This window comes from Carlito syrichta, unplaced genomic scaffold, assembly GCF_000164805.1.
Source record: "Carlito syrichta isolate Samal-C Ts95f unplaced genomic scaffold, Tarsius_syrichta-2.0.1 Scaffold309192, whole genome shotgun sequence".
NCBI classification, from domain to species: Eukaryota; Metazoa; Chordata; class Mammalia; order Primates; family Tarsiidae; genus Carlito; species Carlito syrichta.
The window spans coordinates 70674-96228 of NW_007253288.1; the positions used below are offsets into that span (position 1 = coordinate 70674).

Here is a 25555-nt window from a genome sequence, read left to right on the forward strand (position 1 = left end):
AATATATATAGAGAGAGAGCTATTATTTTGTCTCCCAGAAAGATGAGCCAGAACTACATTTATTTTTATATTTGTTGGCATCAGTTTTGGTCCTCCAGGAAGTGGACACCATGATGGAATTAGAAGGTAAGAGACTTATTGAAGGGAACACTTGTGAAAGTCAGAGTGTAGGGGGAGCAGGGACAGGTGAGGAGAAGCTTTAGATTGTGCGCATGTTGGGCACCTGTGAAAAGAGAGGGGAAAGCAAAAATGATTAGGCTGGGAGATGGAAGACTAGAGGACTACAGTGTCTCTCTAGAAAGCCTTGGTGAAATTAGTGGACTGCCCAAAGGAAAGTTGTCCATTGGGCGGACAAAAGCTCAGGTGTTGGCTGGGAGTAGCCAAGGAAGGGAGCCGAAGTGGGTATTTTTTTTTTTTTTGAGTTGGAGTCTCACTCTGTCACCCAGGCTGTAGTGCAGTGGCATGCTCATGATCACCCCAGTGTCAACCTGTTGGGCTCAGGCGATCCTTCCATTTCAGCCTTTCAAGTAGCTGGAACGACAGGTGTGTGCTACCCTGCCAGAGAATTTTTGTTTTATTGTAGAGACAACCCGCGAGCTCAGGAAATCCACTCGCCTCAGCATCCCAAAGTGCTGGGATTACAGGCTGAACCACTGTGCCCGGCTAGAAGTGGATCATGAAGATGAGGGATCTGAAGCTGTCAGCTCACCAGCAGGTTCTTTCAATGAAGGTCAAGGCCAGTGCACTTCTGTGCCTACCACACTATTACTGTATGTTGACTACTATATTAGTCAAGATGCTACAACAAAATTTTATAATCTGGAAAGATAATAAGCAACAAAAGTTTATTTCTCATAGTCTTGGAGGCAGGTAAGTCCAAGATCAAGGCTGAATCAGTGTTTGGTGAAAGCCTGCTTTCTGGCTCTCGGTTGTGCCTTACTGGAGGAAGGGGGAGAGGTATCTTCTGGGCCTCTTTTAAAAGTGTACTGATCCCATCCTTGAGTGCTCTTGCCTCATGATCTAATCATTTCCCCAAAGCTCTACCTCCTAATATTGTGACTTTGGGGGCTGGGATTTCAACACATGAAGTTTGAGGGTGACACAAACATTCAGCCATAGCAACTACTATTTAAATTCTAGCAATGTCCTTTCTCAAGCACTTTTGCATTAGTCTTTATGTTTCTTTATCAAGGCCCAAGAGTTTTAGAAATTATTTCTTAAACCCCATTCATCTATTGCTTTGTAATTGGCATCTAGACCCAAATCACTGTGCTCACTTGAGCTGTCTGTTTCCATGAGATGTGTGACTTAAAGAAATTTATCTGAGAGTCGTGACTGATCTCTGTTCCACAGCTGAGCCTTTGCAAAATATGTGCTATTTCTGATATATTTTTTGCTAGTGTATTTCTTAAATATCTTCTTCAAAGTGTGTCACACACTGTTTACCAGATTTTTTGTCCCTAAGAAAAAGAGAGGTAGGAAGTGTGCCCTCCACCTTGAGCCTATTTAGGAGGACACAGGGTAGGGCAAGAGAGGGTCTGTTTGTTCTGAGTGGAAGGAAGATTGATGGTTATTATATCCACAAACTCAGTTCTCTTCCCCAAGATAATGATACCAGAATTCTAATTCTAATGTAATGCCACCATGAGGAAGCATCTAAGACCTCACAGACTCAGCTCTAAATTCAAGCACACCATCAGGCTGGCATATCTGAGGGCTTGCTCAACCTGCAAACACCTAGTGCATTTCACCTGCATCTAAAATATGGCGAATCAGTAAACTTGGATAGCAAGCCAGAAATAACTTGCCCCAGAGTAGCTCCTGGGCTTTGCATGCTTCTTCCTCTTAGGGCTCATCAGAACAGAATATTTTTACTCTGTGAGGGAAGAACTGTGAAGACACATCAGAAGGCTGTTTTTTAACATTGACATGACAGTTTTCTGGATTAAAAAGAGAGAGAGAGATGTACATTATGGGTAGTTTGGAGAAAAGGAATTTGAGAAACTGTCTTCAATAAGACTGCTTTGAACAATTTCTCCACCTCAATGTTTAGAATTTAGTCTCATGTCCACTTAAGTCAGGCTATCCATCCTTTAGCTCAGAATCAAATCTGGAAGTACTTATTTGTGTGGACCCTTTGCTAAGGGCTTTCTCCAAATGACTTGTTCACTTACTTCTGCAGAGATAAAAACACTTTCTAAGGATGAAGTTGTTTGACTTAAAAGTAAATTATGTGAACCTCAGGATGACTAGTGACTTTACAATTGGTATTGGAAAGAGTACTGCTAATAGAAAATACCCTTAAGCCCCTATTCCAAAAGGCACACGATAATTCTGCTTTGGAATGCACAATCAGAAATTTAGCTGTTGCTACAACTAGTTTTTATCTGTATCATTCCTAAATTAGGCCACCACTAAGTCTATTAGGCAGGAATCATACCTGTCTGTTCTCTCCACTGTATGAAGGAAACTACTTGTCAAAGAACTGTGTCAGGCTGATGCCCAGGACAGATGTTCATAGTTGTAACAATTCTGTCCAGAGCAAATTTGGGACCGGACATTCCTATTCACGGACAAGTTGCTGGTGGGCATCCACTCAATACTGGGCTGTGAGTGTGGGTCTGTGTGCTAAGGTTTACTCAGATGCTTGACTATTAGGAAGAAGTCTGATATAATGGTATTTTTTATAAGGGGCAGCATTTGAGAGTTTTGTTCTGATTGTGATCTCTGGCAGTTTCTTAGCATACTTCTTAGTTGCCCATTTGGCATTAAACATACATGATTTCATCTTTTTAAAAAATGTGTTTCCCCTCCTACCCCAAATATACGTGATTTCTATTACTTAACATGGGAGAATCTGCAATGGAAAAGTTTGAGTATTTCTGGAACTCAGTAGCTTTGACACCAGAAGTATTATAATTGTATTCATATTATTCAATATATCTAGGTAAGTCCAGGATTTATTTGAAATTGTATTCCCTAATGAAATTAATTAAATTATAATCCATGAGAAATTAAGTTGATTCTTTGCAATGTATGCATAAAAGTAGGTCTTCATTTACTTTCTTACCAAATCTTTAAATTGAGGCTATATTTTTTTTCTATTTAATTTGCTATTCTCCTTTTGGCACTTTGGTGGAATAGTACATATTTAAAAACTAGTATTTTGGAACTGTGCAAACCACGTAAGTGTTTTTTGCTAGAAGAAGTTATTTCTGTTAGTTGCCTTCTTTCCTTGCAAGTTGACTGTAAATGTCATGAAATTTATGCCCTATATAGATGGCTTTAATTATGTTAGGTTTATATAACTTCTTCATGTTTGCACAGGCTAAATGTATGCAGGAAATTTTTCTATAAACTCTAGAAGCTTGCTGAATGTCATAGTAAATAAATACAACAATATTTAACTGAAAGTGTTAATTCTACTGGATTTACTTAGGCCTAGATCACCAAGATCATTGTCTTTGCATGATGACACTTCATTTTTGTAATTTAGTTGGAAGAACAGGCCAATATTCTCATCAACGCAATCCCAGATGGCGTGTGTAATTCTTAGATTTCCAATTTACCAACATAAGAATCCTTTCTACCCTCTCCTCTGTCCTACAGATACAAACATGGCCCAGATGCAGTGATAAATATGTGGGATTCATTCTATATTCTTGCAGAAACATTTGTCATAGCCAACTCTAATTTAAGACCAAAAAAAAAAAAAAATGCTTTCAGCTGTTTCTATCCAGTTGCTAAATCAAATGTCATTACTGGAAAGAAATTCGAGGAATTTTGAAATGACTGGAAAGTTAATATATATTGAAAAGCCCAGTAGAAAATAAATATGCCAGCATAAAACCTGTAACACACATTTTGTTTGCCCAATATTACAGTCAAATTTGACTTAGTTGAATAAAATATGACAAAACTTCAAGGCAGTTTAAAAATCTATTCACTGCCACATTAACTGCACTGATCACTGTTTGGTCAACTGACAAGACAGTTGCACATAGTGTTAAGCACTTCATGGATATTCTCCAGATGTCACTAAAAGTTCTGTGTTCTTTCTCTTTTAATTCTTTTTTATTTTACCTGTCTCAATAGTTTATAGTACATTGAATATAAATAGATCTGAAGAAATGTCATAACCTACTTTTCTTATTTGTATACATTTTCAGAGTTGTGATAATGTTGTCATGGTGAAAATTCTGACCCCCTAAAAAAATCTTATGCAATGTCCAGGCACAGTGGCTCATGCCTATAATTTTAGCACTTTGGGGGACCAAGGTGAGAGGATTGCCTGAACCTGCCAGTTTGTGACCAGCCTGGTCAACTTCAAGAGATCTCATCTCCACAATAAATCAAAAATTAGCCAGGCATGGTGGCACATGCCTGTAGGTCCAACTACTTGGAAGGCTGAGGTGAAAGGATCACCTGGGCTCAGCAGATCAAGGCTGCTGTGGCCATGAGCATGCCACTGCACTCCAGTCTGGGCAACAGAGCGAGACTCCAACTCAAAAACAAAAAAAAAAATCTTATATTTGTCAAGAACTAGATTTGTTTTGGTAAATATTTACATAGTATTCATAAAGTGGCCCCAGATGGTGATATAAGGAACATTTGTTTATAAGTATTAATAAATAACAAAATGAATAAAATGTTGAGGAGATGAGGATTAGATAGACAATACATGACTTCTTAGAATAATTCCACCCCATACTGTCCTTTTTGTTCATAAGCATGATTATATGTACTAATTGGGTTCTTATTTATATGTCTACTGTAAACGAAACTTTAGGTTGGGCAGGTGAAAGAAAATCATATGACCAATTATCTAGGAAAAAATTTCTGTCTTACAGATAGATAATGAGTTTCTTAAACAAATAACACGACTAATTATTTCCAAGGTTGAGGTAGCAAAGTTCCATAAACTGAGTGACTTGAAAGACAGAAATTTGTATCTCATAATTCTAGAGGCTAGTAGTCTGAAATCAGGATGTTTCCAGAGCCATGTTATCTCTGAAACCCATAGGGAGTTAGTCTTCCTTTATTCCTGTCTTCTGGTGGTTTGTTGGCAATCCTTTGCTTGCAGCTGCAGCACCTCAACGGCATTCTTCCTCCATATGTCTGGGTTTAATATGGCAGTCTCCTTCCTGTGTGCCTCTCTCTTCTTTTCTTATAAAAACACCAGTCATATTGGATTAAGGATCTATCCTACTCTAGTATGACCTCATCTTATCTTGATTACATCTGCAAAGTCTTTATTTCCAAAAATGAAGTCATATTTACACATACTGTTGATTAGGGCTTCAACATATCTTCTGAGGGAATACAGTTCAGCTCTTAACATATATATTTTGATTTCTGTAATCTAGGATGTTGGTTACAAGCACAGAAACAACTCTGGTTGTATTAGTCAAAGAAAATTTATTGTGAGGATATGTGGAAGTGACATAATAGATGGAGACTGGAGGACTGAACTAGAAGCATAGATAGAAACCAGGATCCGCTGAACGTGAGTTCTACGGTCTGGCTCTTCTCCACTGCCACCATGAGCTTCAACTCGCTCCACCACCTACTCCTCCAACTACCGGTCCCTGGGCTCCATCCCGCCACCCAGCCTCCGGCCCACCAGCAGTGTGGTCAGTGTCTATGCAGGTGCCAGCAGCTCAGGCTTCCGGATCTCTGTGTCCCGCTCCACCAGTTTCCGTGGCAGCTGGGGGTCCGGGGGCATGGCCACGGGAATGGTCGGGAGTCTCAGGGGCATCCAGAGCGAGAAGGAGACCATGCAAGAGCTGAACGACCTCCTGGCCTCCTACCTAGAGAGGGTGAGGAGTCTGCAGATCCAGAACCGGAGGGTGGAGAGCAAAATCTGGGAATACCTGGAGAAAAAGGGTCCCCAGGTCAGAGACTGGGGACATTACTTCAAGACCATTGAGGACCTGAGGGCTCAGATCTTTGCAACTTCTATGGACAACGCCCGCATCGTTCTGCAGATTGACAACGCCCGTCTTACTGCTGATGACTTTTGAGGCAAGTATGAGACAGAGCTGGCCATGCGCCAGTCCCTGAAGAGCGACATCCATGGGCTCCACAAGGTCATTGATGACACCAATGTCACCGGCTGCAGCTGGAGACAGAGATCGAGGCCCTCAAGGAAGAGCTGCTCTTCATGAAGAAGAACCATAAGGAGGAAGTAAAAGGCCTACAAGCCCAGATTGCCAGCTCTGGGTTGACCATGGAGGTAGATGCCCCCAAATCTCAGGACCTCAGCAAGATCATGGCGGACATCCGGGCCCAGTATGATGAGCTGGCTCAGAAGAACCGAGAGGAGCTGGACAAGTACTGGTCCCAGCAGATCAAAGAGAGCACCACAGTGGTCACAGTGGTCACCACGCAGTCTGCTGAGATCGGAGCTGCCGAGATGATGCTCACGGAGCTGAAACAGTGCAGTCATTGGAGATCTATCTGGACTCCATGAGAAACCTGAAGGCCAGCTTGGAGAACAGCCTGAAAGAGGGGGAGGCCCGCTACGCCATACAGATGGAGCAGCTCAGTGGCCCCCCTGCTGCACCTGGCGTCTGAGCTGGCACAGACCCGGACAGAGGGCCAGCGCCAGGCCCAGGAGTACGAGTCCCTGCTGAACATCAAGGTCAAGCTGGAGGCTGAGATAGCCACCTACCGCCGCCTACTAGAAGACGGAGAAGACTTCAGTCTCAGTGACGGCCTGGACAGCAGCAGCTCCATCCAGACCACCCGCAAGATAGTGGACGGCAAATTGGTGTCTGAGATCCATGACACCAAAGTTATGAGGCGTTGAGACGGCAGGAACAGGTTGCCCTTTGGGGAAGCAGGAAGTCAATAAATAGTTCAAGGGTCATTGGATATCAAAACAAACAAAAAACCAGGATCCTCTGGGGGATTGGCAGGCAAAATTGCAGCCTAGGTCATGCCCCAGGAACAGCCTGACCTCCATTCTGTTCCTGGTCTGTGATTAATCTGTTCTCAACTGTTGAATCGGCATCGCAGCAATAAGTGTCTGATTGAGTCTAGGAGCACGGCTGTGCCAAAAGTGGAAGGAAGAAGAATCGCCACCCTCAGTTTATGAAGTGAACATCAGTCAGCTGGAATTACTGTCTCGCCAAAACTATTTGTCAATGATGAATGTTCTCAAAATGATGATGATAGTGCCAATAGGAAAAGGCAAGGGGGATTTCGACATTGGGTAGCAAAATATGACAAATTTATGCTACAGATGGATAAAGTCTGTGGCTCCAAACTAAAATGACCAATTTCTCAGAGTGTAAAAATATCTTAAAATTCATAGAGACTAGGCTGAGCTTTGTCTTCTTCCAAGTTACCCATTGGCCACCAGAACTGGAAGGAATACCAGTAACAAACACTCAACATCTTGGAATCTGTTTATACATCTATAAAGTCAGCCTTCTGAGATTGTTGTGAAGATAAGATATTATGTATATAAAGTAGTTTGCAAAGAGCCTGTGCAAAAGAAGATGACAACCTACAAGTGATAGTTATTCATTGTTTCAAAGCTGGGTGGTCATTCCACTTTCACACAAAGGATTTTTTTTTTTTGAGTTGGAGTCTCATTCTGTCACCCAGATTGGAGTGCAGTGGCATACTCACCGCCACCTCAGTGCGTTGGCCTCCCAAAGTGCTGGGATTACAGGGTGAGCCACCAAGCCCAGTCACATATGCAAACTAAAATCCTTTGTGTGACTGGGCTCAGTGGCTTAGCCTGTAATCCCATCTTTGGGAGGCCAAGGTGAGAGAATTGCCTGACCTGGTGGGTTCAAGAACAGCCTGGGCAACTTGGCAAGACCTCATCTCTACAATAAAGCAAATAAAAAATTAGCTGGGCATGGTAGTGCACCTGTAGTTCCGGCTACTTGGAAGGTCAAGGTGAAAGGATCACTGGAGCCCAGCAGGTCCGCACTGGAGTGGCTTGAGTGTGCCACTGCACTCCAGCCTGGGCAAGGGAGTGAGACTCAACTAAAAAAAAAAAAAAAAATTGCATATGTTCCTTAAAAAACAACTGAAACTCCCCAAAATGAATGATAGAGAAAATTTAGTTTAAAAATATAATATACAGGCTTTATAATAAGTGAACTTAACTGTAGATGAATGGCAGATGCGTTTCTGTAAAATATTTTATTTTGAATAGGAAAGAATGTTTTTGTTACCACCAAAACATTTAGGTGGCCCAGAGAATTGGATGCAGAAGATAGCCCTGATTATATAGGCAGGGATGTCCAGTACTCCAAACTTTTAGGCTAACTCCAGGTTATTATGCATGAAATTAGGAGGCTCTTCCAGAAGACAGTGTGAGCAGTGTGCCCCAAAAGTTCTAAACCTTATATCTCCTTGTTCAATTTGTTTTCTTCTTTCCACATTACTTTTTATTTTTTTAATGGAGTGATGCAATAATAAAGAGTTTCAAAACTTAAAATTTCCAATTTCCTACCAAAGCTGATTATTTTTTGTTTTTCCAATTCATGCTCCCATAGCTATCTTTCTACTTAGTTATTAAAATGTTTACTATATAATGTTGTATTCCATTTCACATGTATTATGAGCACTTTTCTACATAGACATCAAAAAAATAAGGTGGTGTTGAGCTCCCCCATTCCCTCACTCTATTTCTGATTTTTATCCTTTCTTAGTATTTATCATTGTCTGGCATTATAGTAAATGCTAATTTCTTTAATGTATATTTTTCTCACTATAATAAATTCAACATAGAAAGGAAAATAGAAGTGCGTAGTATATAGTGAGCACTCAACAATATTTGTTGAAAAAATGAATGTCTTAGCTTCTTTTGTAGATGTTTAGATGGATTTCTCTTTTCTACTATTATAGTTAATGCACTAATGGACGTCTTTTTGCATGTAGGTTTCTATTTCTTTTGAATTTTTCCTTATGATGGCTTTGACACAGGGAATGTTTATTTTTGTTCACTATTTTTATGTAGCTACTAATTCATTTACTCATTTATTTGTTGTTTTACCAAGTATGTGTCTGGGCTAGCTATTGCTTTATTTCTGGAGACAAAGTTGTGAAAAAAGTAAAGTTCTTGTCTTTGAGGAGTTTTTATTGTAGTGAAGAAGACAGACAATAAATAGATAAGATCCAAATGTTACATGTACTAGGGAGAAAAATGATCCAAATAGATCATTTAATAGATCATCTAATAGATCCAAAATAGATCATCTAATAGATCCAAAATAGATCATCTAATAGATCCAAATAGATCATCTAATAGATCCAAATGTTACATGTACTAGGGAGAAAAATGAAAATGAGAGGAAAAGGTATGCTGTTTTAGGTTGGGATGTCAGGGAAGTTCTTTCTGAGAAGGTAAGTTTTAAGAGAATTCTTAAATGAAGTAAGAGGCTGAGGTATCTGAACACATGAAGTAGAAAATCCTGTTTCAGTAAATATTTTCTGTGCTTTGCTCTATTGATGGAGCTGTATCTTATTAATTTTATATTGAAATTTTAATTTTTCTGATAATTTATTAAGGGCAAATTTTAGGTTAACATTAATTATATCACAAATGAGGATAAACATTTGTTTCATGTACTTGTTCACCGCTTGCATTTCTTCTTAAATGAACTTTATTCCCGTCCTTTGCGAATTTGCTGCTGGACCCTTGATGTTTTCTCTTACACACTTGAATGTAATTCTGATATATTAGAGATGCAAATATATCTCCTGATGTGCCATTATCTTTTTAATTTTGGGTTTGCTATTTTTTATTATATAGCTTTTTTTAGTGGCTTTGTATGCATTTTAATGGAATAAACTGACATCTAGAAGTGTCTGTGATACATTGAGTGCACTGACACCTGCATTTTTCACCCCACCAGTATCCATACCCTTTGTTTTACTTTTAAAATTCTCTTCCACATTGATTATGGGTCAGGCATGTGACTTACTTTGGGCAGTGACATGTAGTAAATGTGACAATAGAGGTTGGAAAAATACTCGTGCAATTGCTATTGAAATATCTATCTGCAAAATCTATAATAGACTATAATAGCATACTTGACATACATAACTTCATTTTGTAACAGATTTTCCATGTTAACCTAGAAATAACCCCCTTATGTAACCTTTCCATTATCACACTGCACACCCACATTCTTGTTCCACTTGGTGCTTGGAAACTCCCTAGTTATGCAAATCCTGAACCTCTTCATAATTGAATGTTTTGCCAAGAAATGTAAACCAAACTGTACAACTTATGTAATTTATGCCTTTATGTACTCTCTACTCACTCTTTTTGGGGCCAAGAGCTCTTTGGACACTAGTCTGCTCTTGGTTGCTGGTTTCAATAAAGGACTCATAAATTTGACCCACTGTGCATTGGTGTCTCCTTTCTCGCACTCCGGCTATAACATTTGAAGGCCCCAGCAAGAATTTTGTCAACCTCAGGAGATGGCCTCACTCCAGCTCTGCCCGGCTCAGTGGAGGAGTTATAGGGGAGATGCCCCCTGAGTCATTCCAGGGCCCCATAACCTCTCATCTGGCTCAGAGGGAGAAGGAATGACCGCTGATATCCTCCTGCCTCAGAAACTGCTGAGTCTGTCTGCATTCTCCTAGGGAGTAAGAATCTGTTAAATCTGTTTATTCTGTATGTGGCCACAACTCTGTTGAGGAGGATGGAGCCTGACGAGGCCGCTTCTAAGACTCTGATCGTTGACCCAAGATGTTGGTAGAACAGGGTCTCAGTTTAGTATCTGGTTTCTGTTTGGGTACCTGCTTTGCCTTCTGATTGCTTATGATGTTGACTCCTTTCCTTCCTTTACGTTCTTGCTGTGCTCTTTACTATAGGACTTGCTTCTGCTGCACTTTTGGACTGATCATTAGGTCAGAAACTTCTTCTGGTTTTTTACTTGTTTCTTTGTGGTTGGAGGTCTGATCCTCATCAGGTGCCTCCTGTGATTTACTAGTTTTAACAATAAGGGGTAACAGGCTTCTTGATCCTCCAGTCCCCTGGACTGTATGATAAAAAAATTTTCTCCTTTAAATAACAGAGAGGGAAAGAAAGAAACAAGTTTCAGGAACCACACCTACCTTACCCCCTTCTGACCTTCCTGCAGGTCAGGTAAATTAATTTCACTTACAGAGGTTTGTAATCAGCTATAGTGCTTTTCACTGCCAAATTGCTAACAGATTTTAAAATCTCCTTTTAGACACAAGGATAAATGACAAAATAACCTAGATTTTTACTCTCTAGATAAAACCTATTATAAAAACAAAAAGTTGTTTTGTCTTGCCAATGTTTACCTGTTTTAAATTCTCAATTTAAGCTACAACTTTCTTCAGACTTTAAAGTACAACTATAAATAATTTACAAGGGAATATTTCAACATAAGTCCCACCTGGGCAACTTGGCAAGACCTCATCTCTACAATAAATCAAAAAATTAGCCGGGTGTGGTAGCACACGCCTGTAGTTCCAGCTACTTGGAAGGCTGAGGCGGCAGGATTGCCGGAGCCCAGCAGGTCGAGGCTGCGGTGGCCGGGAGCGGCCATTGCACTCCAGTCTGGGTGACAGAGTGAGACTCCAACAAAAAAAAAAAAAAAAAAAAATTAAAAGCTTTAGTTAATCATACAGGACTGCTTTCAGTTTTCCAGCACTGTTTCTGGGACAATACCTTTTTTGTCATTACTTACTTAATACTTTTTGTCTGTGCTCTTGCTCGGTGTTTTATTAAATCCAAATAGTATTTAATTAAGGTCCCACAGTTTCCTATTCATGCCCTTGAGAAATTTCTCAAGCATGGCCAATTCTCTGGACCCAGTCATCTTTCATTTTTATTCTGACTCAGGTCCTCTTCTTCCACCTCCCCTCCATTTTTTCCACCTCTGGCAACGCATCTCTGATCTCAGACCTATCCAACCCCTCTCCTTCCCCTCTGAGAAGTTCCTCCTCCACAAGGGGCAGATCAGACTGAGTGACTCTTCTTGGTATGCACTCTTTTTTCCACCTCTGATTTATACAAAAATTTGCTGTTCTCAGAGAAGCTACAGGTTTTAACTTCTCTAATAAAATCAGTCTTGCACACTCATTGCCCCACCTAGATGATTGCCAGCAGCTCCTTTACCTGGGATAATTGCCAGCAGCTCTTTTTAACCCTATCTACCTCTGAGAAGCGAGAACACATTAGAACTGAGGCTAAAAAGTCTATTCTGGCCCCAACTGTGGGTGCACAGAAAGAAAGTCAGGAAATGTTAGATAAGGTGTTTCCCTCTTCTCGCTCAGATTGGGACCCTAACACTTTGGCAGGACCAGGGCATTAGAAACCGATCACTGGGCTCTATTAGCTGGTTTGAGGGGAGCGGCCCAGAAACCTATCAATCTTTCTAAAACTACCGAGATCATTTGGGGTCCCGAGGAGTCACTGGGGGCATTCTTGAATGTCTTCAAGACTCATTCCATACTTATACCCTATTTGACCCCTTGGCACCCGAGAATGCCTGGGCTATCAATTTGGCTTTTGTGGCTCAGGCGGCTCCTGACATCTGGAAGCAGTTACAGAAACTTGAGGGTTTTGCTGGAATGAACATTTCTCAGCTACTCAAAAAGTAGCCCCCAAAATTTTTAACAACCATAATGATGAGAAACAGAAACAGAAAGATCAAAAATTAGACAGAGTAACAAAACAGCAGATAAAAGTACTAGTTGCTGCCATCCAGGCCTCCCAAACTGGTTCAAAACTGGCCCGGAGACCACAAGAAGAAACTAAAAAGAGATAGAAGAAAACTGGATGCATTCAGCTAGCTAAAAATCAATGTACTTATTGTAAGGAACTGGGACATTGGGTAAAAGATTGCCCTTGTTGCCCAAAGATAGAGGACCGTAAGTCAGTTCTGGTCCTGCCCTCTACTGGTAAAACTGAAAATGATTCAGACTGAGGAGGCCAGGGCTCTTTTTCCTTAGGTTCCCAAGAGCTCATGGTAACCACTGCTATCGGGGGTCACCCAATCCAACTCTTAGTGGACACTGGGACGGAACTGTTGGTCCTGAAGTCATCATTAGGACCTATGTTCAAAAAGCGAATTTCTGTTCAAGGGGCAACGGGCACAATAGCAAGCTGCAAGTTCACCTCCAGCCAGATGGTTGATTTAGGTCAAATATGGGTTACCCACTTGTTTCAGATAACCCCTGACTACCCATACCCTCTCATGGGTCAAGGTTTCCTCCAGAAACTAAGAGCAACTATTGTGTTTTCATCAGATGAAACTAAAATGTATATTCCTACCGACACTGCCTATCAGATGCTGTTAACTGTTCCACTTTCTGAGGAATATCTGTTAACTTTTTCTAATTCTTCCACTGAGAATGGCTTGTCAAGCTTGCTTCTACAGTTGCAGCAGGAATTTCCTTCAGTTTGGGCGGAGATCAACCCGCTGGGATTGGCGAAGCATCACCCTCCAGTTGTGATTCTGATTCAGAAGACACCAATCAGTTAACCTGGACCTGACTGCCAAGGGGTTCAAGAACTCCCCAACACTCTTTGGGTAAGCTTTACAACAAGATTTGTCAGAGTTCCATGCCTTACATCCTGAATGTACTTTGCTCCAGTACACAGATGATCTCTTGCTCATGGCTGCAGACTGGGACACCTGTTTAAAAGGCACTAAGGCTTTGTTGCAGTTTTTCAGGGCTTGGGCTACTGTGTATCAGCTAAGAAAGCACAGCTCTGGTCAACTGAAGTCTCCTATCAGGGATACTGGCTGAAAAAGGGTAAATGAGCCCTAACGTCAGCCCAGAAGGAAGCCATCCTCCGAATCCCCTCACCAACTTTGAAAAAAAAGGTATGTGAATTTCTAGGGGTGGTGGGGTATTGCTGGTTATGGATTCCAGGGTTTGCTGAAATTGCCAAGCCTCTATACACAGCTACCACAGGGGACCAGCCCCTAGAATGAACTGCTACTGAGAAGCAAGTGTTCCAGCAGTTAAAAACAGCTCCTACCCAAGCCACGACTTTAGCCCTTCCAGATGTCACCAAGCCTTTTCACTTGTTCATTCATGAACAGCAGAGAATTGCAAAAGGGGTTCTCACTTAGACCCTAGGACCATGGAGGCCACCGGTGGCTTACTTGTCAAAAAGACTGGACCTAGTGGCCTCTGGCTGGTCCTCTTGCCTTCTGGCCATTGCAGCCATGGGCATACTAGTTAAGGAAGCAGATAAATTAACTTTTGACCAAAACCTGGCTTTAACTGTTCCCCATGCTGTTGAAACTCTGCTCCAGAGAGCCTCTGGCTGCCGGATGTCAAATGCATGAATCACTCAGTATCAAAGCCTCCTACTTGACCAGCCTAGACTAACTTTCTTTCCTACCCAAAGTCTCAATCTGGCTACTCTGCTGCCCGATGATAATCTGGAGACGCCAGTTCATAGTTGTGAAGACATATTGGACATCTCTCAGGCCAGCCGCTCTGATCTTCGGGACACTCCCTTAACCCAGGCTGATACTGACTTGTTCACAGATGGCAGCAGTCTGGTAATAGGGGGAGTCCGCAAGGCTGGTGCATCAGTAACCATGGTTTGTGACGTAATCTGGTCCCAGTCTTTGCCTAACAGTACATTGGCTCAAAAGTTAATTGCTTTAACCCAGGTCCTATGCTGGGGAACAGGAAAATGAGTAAACATCTTCACTGACAGGTGGTATGCTTTTGCTACTCTCCATGTCCATGCCATGATCTACAAGGAACAAGGACTTCTTACTGCAGTGGGTAAGACTGTAAAAAGCAAGGAAGAAATCTTAGCCCTTTTAGAGGCTATATGACTCCCCAAAGAGGTAGCTGTCATTCATTGCAGGGGACACCAAAAATTGGACACTCCAGAAGCGACTGGAAATTGCCTGACAGATCAAGCAGCTAGAAAGGCAACAGAACTTCCAGTTGAGCCCCTGACTATCCTACTAACTAAAACTTTTCCAGTTCTTTCTCTCCTTTAGCAGCCAGACTATACCCAAAATGAAGAAAAAAAAAAGTGGACCTGGCAGGAGTTTACAAAAGGTCTGATGGTTGGTGGGTTAAGGACTCTAGAATTATTTTACCTGTGGCCCTCACACATACATTAGTAAAATTGCTTCATTCCACCACCCATTTGGGAGGTATCAGAATGGCTAAGCTGTTAAATTGCTTTTATCATATTAATAGTTTAAAAGGTTAGACTGCTTCAGCGACTGAAACGTGCCCTACTTGCGCCTACATTAACCCGAAAGGAGGGCTGAAGCCTCCAAAAGGAATCAGGGCACATGAATTAAATGGGAAGAATGGGAAATAGACTTTACTGAATTAAAACCCCCTCAGGTGGGGTATAACTATCTACTAGTGTTTGTAGATACTTTTTCTGGATGGGTAGAAACCTTTGCCACAAAAAATGAAACTGCACTTATGGTTGCAAGGTTTTTGTTAAATAAAATAATTCCTAGGTTTGGGCTCCCCCTCTTTATTGGCTCTGATAATGGTCCTGCTTTTACTTCATCCATAGTCCAGCTGGTTAGTAAAGCACTAAACATTAATTGGAAATTACATTGTGCTTACTGACCACAAAGCTCTGGACAGGTAAAACACATGAACTGAACTTTAAAAAGTACTTTAACCAAATTAATAATAAAAACTAGTGAAAAATGGATAAGCCTTTTACCTCTGGCCCTTCTCCAGGCTAGATGCACCCCATACAAGGCTGAGATTTACTCCATATAAAATCGTGTTTGGAAGACCCCCTCCCATTCTTGAAGAAATTACTAATCAATCTTTGTTAAATTATCTCCAGTTTCTACAACAGATTCAGGATAGTGTCCACACCAATGTCCGTGCCACTTTGCCAACTCCATCCTCCACACTGTGTCATCCATTCCAGCCAGGGAACTTGGTCTACATCAAAAAGTTCCAGAAAGAAGGACTAACCCCCGCCTGGAAGGGACCCTACGAAGTCATCCTCATCACCCCAACGGCACTCAAGGTTGGCAGAGTACCGACTTGGGTTCATCACTCACGAATCAAGGAAGCCAAACAAGATGATGTTGCTCTACCCTGCTTGGACATTTAGACCCTAAAAAGTGACCCTAAAAATCCTCTCAAAATCACCTTCCAAGCCCGCCGATATGTTTCAACTGCACCACAGGCTGATAGATTGACGCACAGCTGAAACATGAGGTTCCGGCTGCCCGGAGTAGACTGTTTTACTGGTTAATAATTCCCTGAATGTATTGTTATCATCCCTTAACCCACACCTTATTCATCCCAATTACCCTAGCTTTGGGCATAGCATTGGCAGCCACTGACTGGACATGTGGCAAAAAAGTCCCTGTTAATGCTATGTTATCTCCTATGCATAGGATGTGTTACTGCACTACTATGCTCACAATAAGTTTAACTTGGTTTATTTTACTTGGAGAGTCTAAAGACACCCTGCACTCTTTCTTCCTAACCTCTTTCACAATAGGAAAGGTTCTAGTTATCTGAAACTGGACCCACAGTTCACTTCCAGTCCAGTTTAACGTAAACCTCCCCGACCTGTTACAAATAGAAAAAGAATGTCTATCTGGAAGCCTGTACAGTAGACAAAACCCTTACTACACTGATTCATGTACACAGTGGGCAACTCCCAATTATGTAAAGGACATAGACTTTTACCTCTACCCTAGTAACCCCACTGATCAAGTACGTGATCAAGAAAGTGACTTCTTTTGCCCAGACTGGATATGCATCATTATTGCAACTTACAGTGGGGGGCCTAATGACACATCTGAAATCACCCTTTGGTCGAATGCCAACCCAGAACGGCCTGTATACATGAAGGTAACTAATCCTCTTCATTTTTCCTGAAGTGCAGGAAATACCAGGGGTATATAAATGGTTATGACTGTGGTGCCTTATTCACTATCCAATGGCACACATTTGCCCACAAAGCCATTGCCAAACCAATAGGGCTGTTGACAGAGCTGAAGAATCCCTTGTTTGGATATCACCAGCCACCACCTCAGCTTCTGTCTTCTGCCAACAAATCACTACCCCAGGTTTACCTCAACAGCTCCCAAGCTCACCTCAGCCCGAACCTGGCCCATCAATCTCCTAGTCTTTTACCTATGTTAAATAATATGCGCCATCTGCTCAATGCTACTATGTCCCAGTTGGCCTCAGATTGCTGCCTTTGCTTAAAGACAAAACCTCCTTATTATGTGAGTCTAGGAGTTGAAACTCCTATCATCTGGAAAACTAATTGCTCTCTGGAAATAGTTCACATTCCTCTAGGAAATGTAACTGGTAAAGCCTTCTGCCTTATAACTCCAGGTTTCAATCTAACAACTTCTCCATTCTCTGATATTTGTAACCTATCTCTCACTTTAACCATGGATGAATCCATGGCCTATGTGGCCCCTGTCAACACCTGATTAATTAGTTTTACAGGCCTTACAAGATGTGCTATTATCAAAAGGTTAATTAATCAGCCTACCTTATATATTACTGTTCAAAGTGCTGCCTCAGGTTTATACTTATAGAAGTCCTGAGGGAACTCTACTACCCAATTCCTCTGGTCTTCCAATTGCTCATTCAAAATGTGCTGTTCCCTTGGTAGTACCTGTCTTAGTTGGGCTAAGTATAGCAGGAATGGCTGCAATTGGTACCACTGCTTTGATCCTTGGAGAACTAGGTCTATCTAACCTTGCATGAGAAATTGATGCTGACCTAGGAAACCTACAGTTTGCCATAGACCAACTCCATGACCAGGTAAAATCCCTGGCTGAAGTTGTCCTCCAAAATCGTAGAGGATTTTACTACAATTTTACTTACTTTTCCTATCCCAAGGAGAATTCTATCTAGCTCTTGGAGAAACTTATTGCTTCTATGCCAACAAATCAGGAGTTATTGAAGACACCCTCCAGAGAGTCAAAGAAAATTTGAACAAATTACAAAAAAAAAAAAAAAAGGGAAAATAATAAGTCCTAGTTCCAATCATTGTTCGATTGGAACCCATGGCTAACAACTCTTGTTACTGGTCTAGTTGGACCCCTTATACTTCTCCTCCTTGGTTTGCCCATAGGGCCATGCTTAATAAATTGGTTTATTTGTTTCATCAAACAATGGATCAGTTCTGTAAAACTCATGTGTATGAGACCTCAGTACAATAATAGACTTATGACTAATGAGTCAATGCATTGACTCATGAACAAATAAAAGAGGGGAATGAAATATCTATCTGAAAAATCTATAATAGCCTATAATAACATACTTGACATAAGTAACTCCATTTTGTAACAGATTTTCCATGTTAACCTAGAAATAACCCCCTTATGTAACCTGTAATCACACTGCACACCCATATTCTTGTTCCCCTCGGTGCTTGGAAACTCTCTAGTTATGCAAATCCTGTACCCCTTCACAATCAAATGTTTTGCCAAGAAATATAAATCAACTGTACAGCTTATATAATTTATGCCTTTATATACTCCCTATTCACTCTGTTTGGGGCCGAGAGTTCTTTGGATACTAGTATGCTCTTGGTCGCTGGCTTCAATAAAGGACTCATAAATTCGATCCACTGCATGTTGGCATCTCCTTTCTTGCACTCCAGCTACAAAACTATCTCTCTTGCTCTCTGCAGTTGTCATAGACTGTGCCTGGGCTACACCGCTGGAAGACACATGAAGCAGAGCCAGACTGTGAAGTCCCAGCCCAGGCCATCTTAGATCAGCACAGTCAGCTGACCCTCTGCAAAATGAGCCATCATACTTTTCTCCTGGGGACATCAGACCATGGCACTCAGTGACTGCCAGGTAACTAGTATCATTTAAAGAAGAGCTTAATTCAAGCTGTCTAACATTTCTTCATCAAACCTGTAATGGTCCCTGGGCCCCTGGCTTTAAGAAAAACTAGTGCTGAGGTAAATACAAAAGGTTAGAAGACTATATCGAGTTTCTTGTTTGGACCACCACACTCTACTAGACAAGATTCTGCTTGAAGTATTAGTGTCAGGAGTGTATTTCTGATCAGCCTCACAGATTAGGATGAAAAATAGATGTGAGCAAATGATATTGTGACTCATACTAATAGGGGCCATCCATTAGCATTCAATTCATCAATTTTTTCCCTTTGTATATTCACCATATTTTAAAACTGAGAAAATTATAATACAGTCACAGATTTGATAAATGTTTCATTTGGTGCCAGGTTTTCTAAAGTTTATTTTTCTGCAATCTGGACCTTCAAAATATGGTTTAACTCAAATTATAAGGTTACTAATAATGAAAGTCTGAATATATTTAAAAAGAAATTATTTTCAACACAATCTAAAATTTTATGTCAAGAGCAGAGCTAATAAAAAAGAACCAATCAGTGAACAATTTAATGCCTTGATTATAGATGTACATAAAAGTCTTCCTGAATTTATAATTTGGTATTTTTAGATGTTGATGAAAAATGGGTTTCATGAAGTTCATTTGATTTAACTAAATATCCTTGGAAAATAACATAACTAGAGTCTAGATTCCACAACTAGGTAAGCAATGAATAAAATTTTGGCTGCACCTACAGTAATATAGTACCAGCATTTAAATTGCCCACTTAAGCTATAGCTATTAGATGCTTGATTATATAAAGTTTGAAAAGATTTCAAATGAATTCTAAGTGTCTGAGTAATTTGATGAATATTGCAATAGATTGATATGAAAGTTGGATTTATGTTAGGAGAAATAAGTTATTATTTTATGAATCAGGTAACCCCAAAATGACCTGATAACAATTGTTCATTTAACAAACATCAAGTAAGCACTTGCTTTGGTGAGACTGCCTAAAATTAGAACTGAGTAGCACTATAACTATGTTAGAAATTTCATTTAACAAAAATGTTACCAGATAAAATTCTGATGAGTGACAAACCTGAGTTAAATTTAGAATTGTGATGTGACTCAGTGTGCCATTTAGGAAACAGAAGCCACTATTGATATTTTAATCAAAAAAAGGATTTAGTAAAGGGAATTAAGAACTTGTAAAATCTTCTAAAGACCTAGAAGGATTGGTTCAAGCTGATACAGCAAAGATCCAGAGATCAAGAAGCAGCTGTACCTATTGCCACCATTGATGCCACCACAATTGCTTCAAACCAATGAAGCTGGTGACCAGACACGAATGTGGATCCCATTGGTCACACCCACCAACATGAGTCCAACCTAACCAGCCACTGAGGCGCAGGGAGGTGTTCTCTGTCTCACCTCTATTTTTCGTATCTCCTATGAGACAGTCTCACTGGTGGAATGTATATAACATGGAGCCCCTACCTGCTGGGGGGCCTGGAAAATATATGCTTTAGCCTTTCAGCCTCTTTACTACAAGGGCCTTCATAGAAGAGGATGAAAAGGATGCTGAATTCACATCTTGAAGACTTAGTCTGTTTTGAGGACCCATGATAGCCTCCTGTCTGTTTTTAGAGAGATGAATAGAAATATCAGGAAACCATCCTACAACTACTCAAAATTCACTGACCACTTCATAAATGGCTAAAGCTTTGTTAGACACTAACACAGGTTCTCATGGATTAAAGGACTTGAGACATATAACCCCAAATTAATTTTAAATAAAAATTTAACATCTGTATTTAGTACAAACAGAAATATTATCACCTCATTGTAGTGTCCCTGATGACCTTGAATCTAGCTTTACTTAATTGCTTGTTGCATTTCAAGATAAGAATGGATAAATGATGATATGATGATGATGATAACTCAATGTTTATTGAAGATTAGTCAAGTTTCCAGTTCTTTGTAAGTATTGGTTGGTTTTTCTTCACGACTATGCAATGAAGTATCACTACTATCACAGTTCCTAGCAATAATGGTATGCTGGTTCCCTCTTTCAAATATAATTCCATACTCCAACTACCTAGTCACTGAAGAGTGCTCTTCTGGATCAAGAAAATAAGATTAAAGTGGAGTTCCAGTTGGTAGTGGCCCATTTGCTCAGCTTAGTGAGGTTTAACTTATCAGAGTCAAATGTCAGGAATATTTCATTTGAGAAACCATTTGAAAGGCCTTGTGAGGTGGCAGAGTTGTATCTTTTCACAAGGCTGCTTTTTATTAATCCAAATTTATCAGAACAGTGAATTGTACAAATTAATATTAGAACATGCCCATTTCCGATTTCTTGCTGAATTTATAAGACATTTTAAAATTCTCATACCTTTCAAAATTATTGCTTTTCAAATGGACCACATATAGTTTTTGATACTTTTAATTCTTTCAGGCTTGCCATTATTTATCTTTTGGAAAGTTATTTCATCTCTTTTAGTCTCGTTAGCTCCATTTTTCTCAAGAGAACTGGAGAATTAGATTAATTGACTTGGCCAATATTGCACAATACACCAGATCTTATTCTCCCATTTTCTCCATCTTAGTAAATGATACCATCATCTACCAAACTGATCAAGTAAAGAAATTCAGCCATTACCCATATTCTTTTTTCTTACCGCTATATCAAACCCATCAGCAAGTCTTGTTAACTTTATCATCAAAATATGTTTAAAATATGTTCCCTTTCTTTGTCACCTCTATTATCACTCTAGTTCAACCCACCATTATCTCTTGAATACCACACTTGTCCCTGACTGGCTGCCTTGCTTCCACTCTTGACTCTCTGCAAGAGACATTCTCTACCCTGAAGTCACTTTGGTTTCTTCTGCTTAAAGTCAGTTCACAACTTTTCACTGAATATACCTAGAATAAAATCCCAAACTATTACACAATGTTGCTTCCTCTCACCACTACAAACTCATTTTCTCTCTTTCACCCTTTTCCTATACATTCTAGTCACACTGATTGTATTAGCTACAGCTGCAGTAACAAAAACAAAGTAATGCAAACTGGTGGGCTTAAACAACAGAAAATTATTTTCTCATAGTTCTAGTGGCTAGAAAAATAGACATCAAGATGCCAGCAGGGTTCTTTCTGAGGACTTTGAATAAAAAAAATCTGTTTCTGGCCTTACTCCTTGGCTTGTCGATGGCCATCATCTGCCTATGTCTTCACATCATCTTCTCTCTGTATGTACCTATGTCCAAATTTCCTCTTTTTTTAAAAAATAAGGACACCAGTCATATTGGGCTAGGACCCACCTGAGTGAGTCGTTTGAACCTAAATACCTTTTTAAAGTCCTGTCTCCAAATTAGATTACAGTCTGAGATACTGGAGGTTAAGATTTCAACATAACTTTTTTGGGTAACACAATTCAGACCATAACTTTTTTTGGTAACATAATTCAGACTCAAACTGATCTTTAAGTTTGCAGATATTATCTAGTTCATTTCTTATCTTGGGACTTTTGCACTAGATGTATCCTATACCCTGAGTGGCATTCTCACTTCTCATAGCTGTTAGTAGCACAAATGTTTCTTCTTCAAGAGATCTTCCCTTATCACCTAAATAGAAATGACTACTGAGTTATTTTTTGTCTCATCACTCTATTTTTCATAGTTGTCCAGTATGTATCATTTTCTATTTGTTATTTTGTATGTTGCTTATATATTCTCCCCAAATCTTACTAGAATGTAAGCTGTGTGAGGGCGGACACCTTGACTATCACATTCAACGTTTTATCCAAGTACCTAAAACAGTGTCTGACTTGGCATAATGGAAGACAAAAAGAAAGAATGAGAGAGAGAGAGAGAGAGAGAGAGAGAGAGAGAGAGAGAGAGAGAGAGGATGGAGACAGAGAGGTGGGAGGTAGAGAGGCTTCAAATCTAGATCTATCTCACAACTAGATTTTCACCCCGGACTACCCCCCAAAAATGTGCTCCAATTATTACACATAATTTACAGTACCATTTTGATTGCCAGGAGGTTAATCAGTGATTTAAAAGTTAGAAGATGGAATATTGGTTTTCTGGAGGTTTTGGTTGTTTTCTAGGTATCGTTGTTTAGCAGTGTTAGATTCTCTGGTAAGTCTACATAATTCTGAGAAGCATTCCAAATTGGCAAATGAAATGAAACCTAGTAAACTCAAGAGAGTCATACAGATAATTATTCAAGCCATTTGTTTTTGGATTTCCATTTCTTTCTTTTTGATGCCAGATGTACATCTATACTGAGGGAATTGTGGTGTTGGAGAAGAAAATTACTTAGCTAAACATAAAGCAGATACTGGTGGAAATATAACAAGAAAACACTAGAGGACATATTTCAATTTGCAGTACTGAAAATAGTAAAGGATTATAGGGTATTTACAATTCTTGGTGGGTACTATGATAAATTGAATAAGTTGGTTGGTAGTATGGGAAAGGCATTATGGAGATCTCAAGGAAAATTATCTTCTCTTAACAATATTCTTATTAACATGTAAAAAAAAAAAAAAACTCTAGTCTTATTAACATGTAAAAAAAAAAAAACAACTAGTACCTGGAACTTGTTTTCAATACTTTGTAACATAAAATTTAAGTGGTTGATGGTGTAGTAGGCAAAATTCTAAGGTGACCCTCATAAGTCCTGCCTCCTGTCTTCATGCCATGTGTAATCCTCTCCCTCTTGGGAACGGGTAGGACTTTGACTTGCTTCTAGGAGATAGAATATGACAAAGGAGAAAGAATTTGTTAGATGTACTTATGGTTCAAAACTGGTTGGTTTTGAGATAATACAAAGGCATATTACTGTGTGTATCTGGGCATCTCCTTTGGGTTTGATGAAGTAAGCAGCCATGTTGAGGAAATCCATGTGCCAAGTAATTCCAGGAGGTCTCTGAGACCTGAGAGTGGCCTCCAGTAAGGAAAATTCCAGAACCCTGAGTCCTACAGCCACAAGGAAATGAATTCTACCAACCATCTGAATGAGCTTGGAAGGAGATTATTCTCCAGTTGAACCTCCAGATTCAGCCTGGTCAATACCTTGACTGCAGCCTGTGAGACCCTGAACACAGAACCCAATTAAGCTATGCCTAGACTCATGACCCATGGAAATTTTGATATCATAAATGGGTTATTTTTAAGTTGCTATCTCTGTGGCAATTTGTTATGCAGCATAGAAAACTAATACGCATTGCTTCAAAATTAAAAGTAAATATGAACCCTTGTAGTTGCATGATTGCTTCCTGTCTGGTTTGCTACATCTTCTCCATTTCATTTTCCCTAGTGCAACTGGAGTGTTCATTTTAGAAATAAAAATATGACATCCTCTTTGCTAAAAACTCATTTATGATTTCCGGGGGGGGGGGGACCAAGAATCCTCAATATTGCCCTGTGTGAGCTCTCCTTATATACTGTGTTCTCCTTTGCTGTTTGTGCTGTAGTCATACTGGACTTATTTAGGTTTTTAGATGCTTTTTGTTTCCTTCTGCCACAGGACCTTTGCATTTGTTGTTCTTTCTGCCTGCAACATTTTTCCTGTTCCTTTCCTCACTCAATTATCACTTATCCTTCCCATCCTTTCTTCAGATCTTATCTCTATTTCTCTTTTCTCAAGAGACCCTCACCCTGAATTTCCTAACGAGGTCAATCTCCACTTTCATAACTCTCATAACACCACGTACTCTTCTTCATAGCTATTAATAAACTAACATTTTACAATTATTACTGTGCCTTTGGGTTTTTTTTTTTTGAGTTTTGGAGTCTCACTCCGTTGCCCAGGCTGGAGTGCAGTGGCACAGTCACGGCTACTCCAGCATCGACCTGCTATGCTCCAGCGCTCCTTCTGCCTCAGCCTTCCAGGTAGCCGGAACTACAGGCTTGCGCCACTGCGCCTGGCTAATTTTTGATTTTTGATTGTAGAGAACCGAGGTCTCGCCAAGTTGCTGGGTTGGTCTCTAACCAGCGAGCTCAGGCAATCCACACGCCTCAACCTCCCAAAGTGCCAGGATTACAGGCTGAGCCATGGAGCCTGGCTGCTTATTGTTTTTAATATTCCCATAAGGCCAAGGAACTATTTCTGTTTTGGCTTATATTTTATTTCTGCAACTCCAGCACCAGTTGCATTGTCCTGCAAAGATTAATACAAATTCAAATAATTATAGTACTAAATAGCATTCACTGAGAACTATATCCATCCACTTTAATCTCATAACAATCTACAAGGAAGGTACTATTAATATTTACAGATTATAAACTTAAGCAGAATGTCACACAAGTAGGAAATATTGAAGTTGGGATTTGAGCTCAGGTATTTGCAGCTCACATTCTTATTTAAATATTCTAATTGAGGATTTACCAGTGAGGAATGCTTCCTCCTATGGCAGGTGTTCCATAAATACATATTAAGTAGACATGAATGAACAATGAGCTTCGGAGGGAATTTTTGGTCTGTTCACTTGCATGGCAGCCTGATTGGCACAGCTGCCTGAGGGGTGCAGATGAGTTGTCTTCCTATCGAGTGGGGGAATGCATTATATGTAGATACACAGTTTGTAATAATAGATTTAATTTGTTCATATAAGTTTATAATAAATGTAAATTATGGAAGTAGCACCACTGATACCAGAAAGAAATATATATTCTGTATATTTTATATCTCCATCTTTTCTAGAACTAATGATACTACTTCTGTGA

General features: G+C 40.1%; 1 pseudogene; it reads left to right on the plus strand.

Annotated features, from left to right (window-relative positions):
- Positions 1 to 5542: 5542 nt before the first annotated feature.
- LOC103269311 lies at positions 5543 to 6811 on the plus strand (annotated as a pseudogene).
- The last annotated feature ends 18744 nt before the right edge of the window (positions 6812 to 25555 follow it).